Raw genomic sequence first — 6392 nt, 5'->3', positions numbered from 1 at the left:
GACAGTCAGAAAAACAAGTCAATTAATAAGCAATCAAATTTCCTTAATATTATAAATTGCTCAGGGAATCTTTATAATCATTGATATTAGTTGCTTAAAAGGTTGAACCAGAAAAAGGTGAAGCAGCAGTATTTTCCTCAGAATATGCTGACACAGGATCTTTCATACCAAACCTCATCAAAAACCAAAATTTTTAGAGAAAATTTGAATCACTTCAAACATCTGGACAACTATACCTGTAAGAGTTATAAAATGTCAGGGACCACATCTTTCATATATTTTTTATTCATTGAAGGCAGTATAAACTGGAAAATAATAATTTGGAGAAAACCAATCTTTATGAAATAAAAAAGAAATTGAATATGCAACAGACTAGTTTATGATCCTTCTAATATATAAACTGAAGCAGAATTTCAAGGGTGGGGAGATGTAGCATTAGGGAATATGTACTTTTAGAAGTTCCCCAGGTAATTCTGATGTGCAGCCATGGTTAACTGGGAACCGTAGATACACAGCCTACCAGCTGCTCCTTATCTCCATGGCAACAGGCAGAGGAAGCAAGCATTAACTGTGGCATGAAGTATTTAAGCTAATGTTAGTTTGCTTTTAATTACTAGATTTGCATTTGTCATTATAACCCTTTAGTGGATATCTTCTCCTTGGCCCCATGCCTAAGTTTTGGGTAGCTTCTACCAGGTGAACGCTAATGCTTCTGGTTGTAGATTTTTACCTAGGCTTTTACCAATTATGCATTAAAAAATCATGTTAAGAACCCAAGTAAATTAAATTTTTCTCTAGAGACTCATGCATTAAAAATAATGGTGTACAAAATAATGCATCTAAGCATAAACAATGAAATAAAAATAGAATAATATAAAAAAATATAAATGCTTAGGTACACATTTAAGAACTTTATGTATTAAGCCTTAACTGTGATAAACTATATTTAATTTAACTGTTTTTTTCTTTACTGAGACTAAATAGGAAAACTGGCGTATCTAATTTTATTTATAGGGCCAGAATTCTTTATAGCTATACTTGCTCTAGAAATCCTTCTTTCTTTTAGGCTTTAGAAATAAGTATATATATATTTTCCTTGCAACTTCAGGCATTAAAGCCTTTTACAACATTGTAGCCACTCATGGAGAAATATTAAAAATAATAATATAAAACATGCAGTTTCTTCTTTGTATTCCTATTCTAATTGCTTTTTCTCCTGTTCTTTTTCTTTAAAAAATAAGTTTTCACTGTCGTTCTATTACAGTTGTCCCAATTTCCTCCCCTTTGCCTTCACCCACCCAGTCCACCCTGCTTCTCCCATCTCCCACAGTTAGTTCCCACCCTGTTGTCCATGTCCATGGGTCATTCATACATGTTGTTTGACTAGTCACTTCCCCCTCTTTCCACCATTATCCCCTTCTCCCCTTCCCTCTGGTCACTATCAGACTGTTCCTTGTTTCCATGCCTCTGGTTATACTGTGCTCGTTAATTTGTTTTGTTCATTAGGTTCTTCTTATAAGTATGATCATATGATATTTGTCTTTCAGTATCTAATCTCTTCCACAGAATTTTTTGCTGTCTTGTAGTTATCTCTGTCTTTATCTTTTTTTCTTTTTTGCCAAGAGAAGTCTGTTTTCCAACTTTGTATGCATGAGAATTTATAAAATCCTGTGATGCTATCTTTTGTTATTTATTATTATTAATAATGATGACCATAATAAATATTTTAATAATTCTTTGAACATTTTTTAATTTCATCTTTTCAAATCAGGAAGGGTTCCCTTGGCAACAAGTTATGTCCTTTTCCATATGTGGCATGATTCTAGTGTGGAAGTTATATGAGGCAAACTAGCCAAAGATTATTTTTGAATTAACTCATCATTTACAAATAATTTACAATCTACTTCAGAGCTATATATTTTTGTGAGAAAGAAACAAAACATTTTTGCTGCCTAAGCATTTAAAAACAAAAATGAAAAAATAAAAACTACGATTGTGATTGGAAGAGAGAGAGTGTTTATACATGGTCCCTGCTTTGGATGGGGGGATTAGGAGCTGTCCATCTATCCAACTTGCTTTTTAAAGTTTTTTTTTATTGCTTCCCTAAGTGTTTACTTGCCCATTTCAGGGGAGGTAGGAAAAAACCTGAGTGTTAAATGAGCCTGTGTGCGGGTGTGCATGCCTGCGTGTGTGCACACCCAAGTATATCTTGAGGAAAGATAATCATTAGTGTTTGTAGCTTTCAGAACCAAATATTTGTGTCTCCTCTACCCTCAATCATAGTTGAAACTGTCCATCAATGTGATGGTATTAGGAAGAAGGGCCTTTGGGAAGTAATTAGGATTAGATAAGGTTGTGAGGGTGGAGACCTGATGAGTGGGATTAGTGTCTTTGTAAAGGCCGGGAGACAGCTTGCTTCCTCTCTGCTCTGTGCCTTGTGAGGACCAGGTGAGAAGTTGGCAGCAGTCTGTGACCCTTAGGAGGGCTCTCACTAGAATTCGCCTGTACTGGTACCTTGAACTTGGACTTCCAGCCTACAGTATGGTGAGGAATAAATTTGGGGTGTTTATAAACCACCCAACCTATTGTATTCTGTTATAATAATCCAAACTGACAAAGACAATAGTCTTAAACTCATTCAAATCATACAGGTGGAACTAAATAAATTATTTCATGTTTTTATAAATAACTTCAGTTTTCCTTGCTTGAATCCAGTTAAATCATTGACAAAGCATTTTCTGGAAAAAATGAAAATCTGGAATTCAACCTTTTTTTTTGTCAGTTGTGGGCTTGAAAAAGCAGGAGGATGAATAAACAATGCTTATAATCTATAGTGGCTTGTTCTAGAAACATGAAAGAGAAAAGTGCATATTAAAAATTAAAAAAATATTTTATGAAACATTGTAAATGTGGTATTGTTACAGAACCCCTGGGCTGCTCCAGTTGAAAACAAACCCACGGGCTCTTTAGTTAGGGGCCCGATTGCCCGCCGCCAAAATTATAACTCTCAATACCAGAGTTTGGTGAAAAGAAAAAGAATTGTTTATTTAACAGTTATATAGATTTAGTTATTTGCGGATTTCTGTTATTAAGTCTTATGCTCTTTAAAACACCCACAAACACATATCCTTGCCTCCCCCCCTTCCAAACCAGGCTAGTTTTAGGAAAGTCACAGAAACCATTTCCCTACTTTCCAAACACAGTTCAGCTTTACCAGCAGCTGCCAATCATTCAATCCTGATTGGGGAGGTCCTTTCTGTGCTGTGGCGCCCTCCAGCTCTCAATGCAGGACCACCTGGATTCTCAGCCTCCTTGTAAACTGCCTTCTTCCTGCAAACCGCGTGGATCTTCTCTCCTTCTCAAAACTGCATGGCAAGAGCCTCTTAAAGCAGCCTGGAGACCCCTTCTCCAAGCTACATGGAGAAGGCCCCTTCACCAAGCCACATGGAGGGAGCACACGAGAGAGCGAGAGCGAGAGAGCCCGAGAGCTAGAGTGAGAGCCCGAGTCAGAGAGCGAGAGTGTCTCAGAGAGAGAGCACGAGCAAGAGCCAGAGAGCCAGAGCGAGAGCCAGAGCGCCAGTGAGAGCCAGAGCCCGAACGAGAGCTTGAGAGAGTCTGAGAGAGTCTGAGCGCCAGAGCCAGAGCGAGAGAGTCTGAGCGAGAGTCTGAGAGAGTCTGAGTCCCAGAGTGAGAGCACGAGAGAGAGAGCCAGAGAGTCTGAGCGCCAGAGCCAGAGCGCGAGTGAGAACCCAAGTCAGAGAGCCAGAGTGTCAGAGCGCCAGTGAGAGCCAGAGCCCGAACGAGAGCTTGAAAGAGTCTCAGCGAGAGTCTGAGAGAGTCTGAGCTAAAATGTCTGCAGCTGCTTATATATCCCTGACTGCGTCATCTGACGTAGTGGGCGTTGCAAACAGTTCTGACCATTCACAGAACCTTACGTAGGCTCTGTGTGCTTTCCATACCGTCCCCTGGTTCAAGACTCCTCCCATCTGCCTGAGGCTTTGGATGCATTAAAGCCATTTGCATAAGAAAGACACTAGCCACCAGCCTCAGGCATGTGGAGGCATTCCAAAAGCTGCTTCCTTCTCCCCATCCCCCAGCTGCAAGCTCTGGGGATTTTTGGACTCCCCTGTTTCTGTAACAGTATTACACACATTATAGAAAATTTGGCGATTGCAATAAAACTAAATGTAGGAAAAATATTAAACTTACGTTCTATAAGCGCAGTTAACATTTTGAAATATTTCTTTTTCTAGGATTAGAATTTTTCTGTAAATCAATTTTATAACTCAGAAAGGCCTTATAAGAATTAAAAGCTATTAAGTTATTTCCTTGCTAATATATTAATATTTGGTAATGTATATTTAAAGGTAAAACACAATAAAAGGACATGGTAAAAGTTTAAGTCAAGACTACTGTTACGTTGTCCTTTAACTACAGAATTTACCTTTCACATGAGATACCACATCTGGAAAGCTGCCTACAAAGGATAATCTGAACTGCTGAAAGAGAGATTCAAAGATGTTTTTCACAGATTTACTTATTGGGAAATTGTTAGCTAATGGTGACATATCCAAATCCAGCTACTAAAGTTATATATTTATAAGTATTTAAAAAATAACATGAGAAATGGCTATGAACCAATGTTAAGCAGAAAAAAAAAAGACAACCAAAAACAGATTTCAAGGTTACATGTAAAATATGATCTTAATTATGTTTTTACAAAGTAGAAGAAATGTGATACCAAAACATATCATAAAACACCAAAAGAGTTGTTACATCTGAGTGCTGGGATTATGAGTAAATCTGATTTTTTCCTCTATAACATTTTACATATTCAAACATTCTCTACAATGAATATGTATTTCTTTTATAACTGTATTTTTGAAAATAAAAAGAACACAAACTATTACCTTGTCTTATTTTCTGGGAACAATACTTGGAACACAAAGGAAGAAATTAATAGCACCGAGTATCCCTTCCTCAGAACAGTTCCTGTGTTTCTAATCACATGGCAGCTGTTTGCTCGATAATAGTCTGCTCTGCGTTTTATTGAAGCCACATTTTTTAATTGAGTGCTTTGAAGAGACTTAAGAACCATGTAGAAAGCAAAGTAGGGGCCCTCTCTCTGGTGGCTAGCTTGTAACACAGTTTGAAATACTTTTCAGGGATGGTTACAGCCCTCCCTGTTAGTATCCACCTTTCTCAGGAATCAGCAGCCCAGACACAATGCTCCAGCAAGCCTGGACGTAAAAGCTCACGTATGGAGGAAGCCTCGTGGGACCAGTATGGGCCTGAGCTGTGCCCTCTGTCCAGGTTCTTCGTCAAGGCCAGGGCCCTAACCAAGCTTGAACAACAGGACTCCAGAAGCTGGCCCAGGGTCTTTACTTTCCTCCTGCGAAGGTGGAGCCTTAGAACGATACCCATTTTTGATTGTGCAAAAGGTCTAATCTGGTGAAGCCTCCTTTCTGGGCTAGACTGGCCTACCTTTTTACTGTTCACTATGAAATTTTCCCTGAGGGCACATCAGTGGCTTCAAAAGGCCTTTCCTTCAATTTTAAAACCCCAGAAGAGGAACCTGGAGTTTTTCTCCACTTTAGTGGGGGCAGGTGGTCACACAGAGGGAGAGACTTACACCACACTATATTAGTAGTATTAGTATACAAAAAATAAAATGCTTTTCTTCTTGGGCTGGCAGGGAGGGAGGAGCTGAGTGGGATCGTGGACAAAAGGGGCACAGGGTTCTCTCATGGATAATTCTAAAAAGATTGGGGCTGTGCTGTGAGTGGAGCTGGAGCGTGGATTCCTGCCCTCACCAGCTTGCCCTGGCACTGTCCCCTGGAATCTACTTTCCTTTTGCTTTCTCCCACCATGCCTGCCATTTCAGAGGAGTCTTCCAGCCCTAGGAACTTATTTTTTGTCTTCTGGGAAAGACCCACCTGAAACCAGGGAAGAAAATTGTAATTTCTTGGCCCTTCTCCCACCCTACCTGCCAGACCTCCGTCCTTACCCTGTTCTCATCTCCTTACTCCTCCTGTCTGTTCTCACATCCAGTGCCGGCTCAGGTCCTCAAGTACCAGAAAGGGCTTCCTTGGTGAGCCAGAGCCCCACTTGCATTTCTTTTTCCCTTATTTAAAGGAAATAGGGGAAAAGAGAGCCTTATTTTAAAATGAAATTAGCTTTAAAGTTTTTCTGAAGGTAAAAATTATGCATTCTTCTAGTAAAAAAACTGAAAAAATACAGAAAAACCATAAAAAAACAAACAAACAAAAAAACCCCACCTCACCCCAAATTCTAACATTTATTGATAACCATGATTAACGTTTTGGTGAACGTTCTTCTAGTACATATGAAATTATATCCTTATTACTTGCTCCCTTTCTCTACTACCTTCC

The sequence above is a fragment of the Furipterus horrens genome, unplaced genomic scaffold, assembly GCF_987537825.1.
Source record: "Furipterus horrens unplaced genomic scaffold, mFurHor1.1.pri manual_scaffold_1, whole genome shotgun sequence".
NCBI classification, from domain to species: Eukaryota; Metazoa; Chordata; class Mammalia; order Chiroptera; family Furipteridae; genus Furipterus; species Furipterus horrens.
This window is presented reverse-complemented; position numbering follows the sequence as displayed.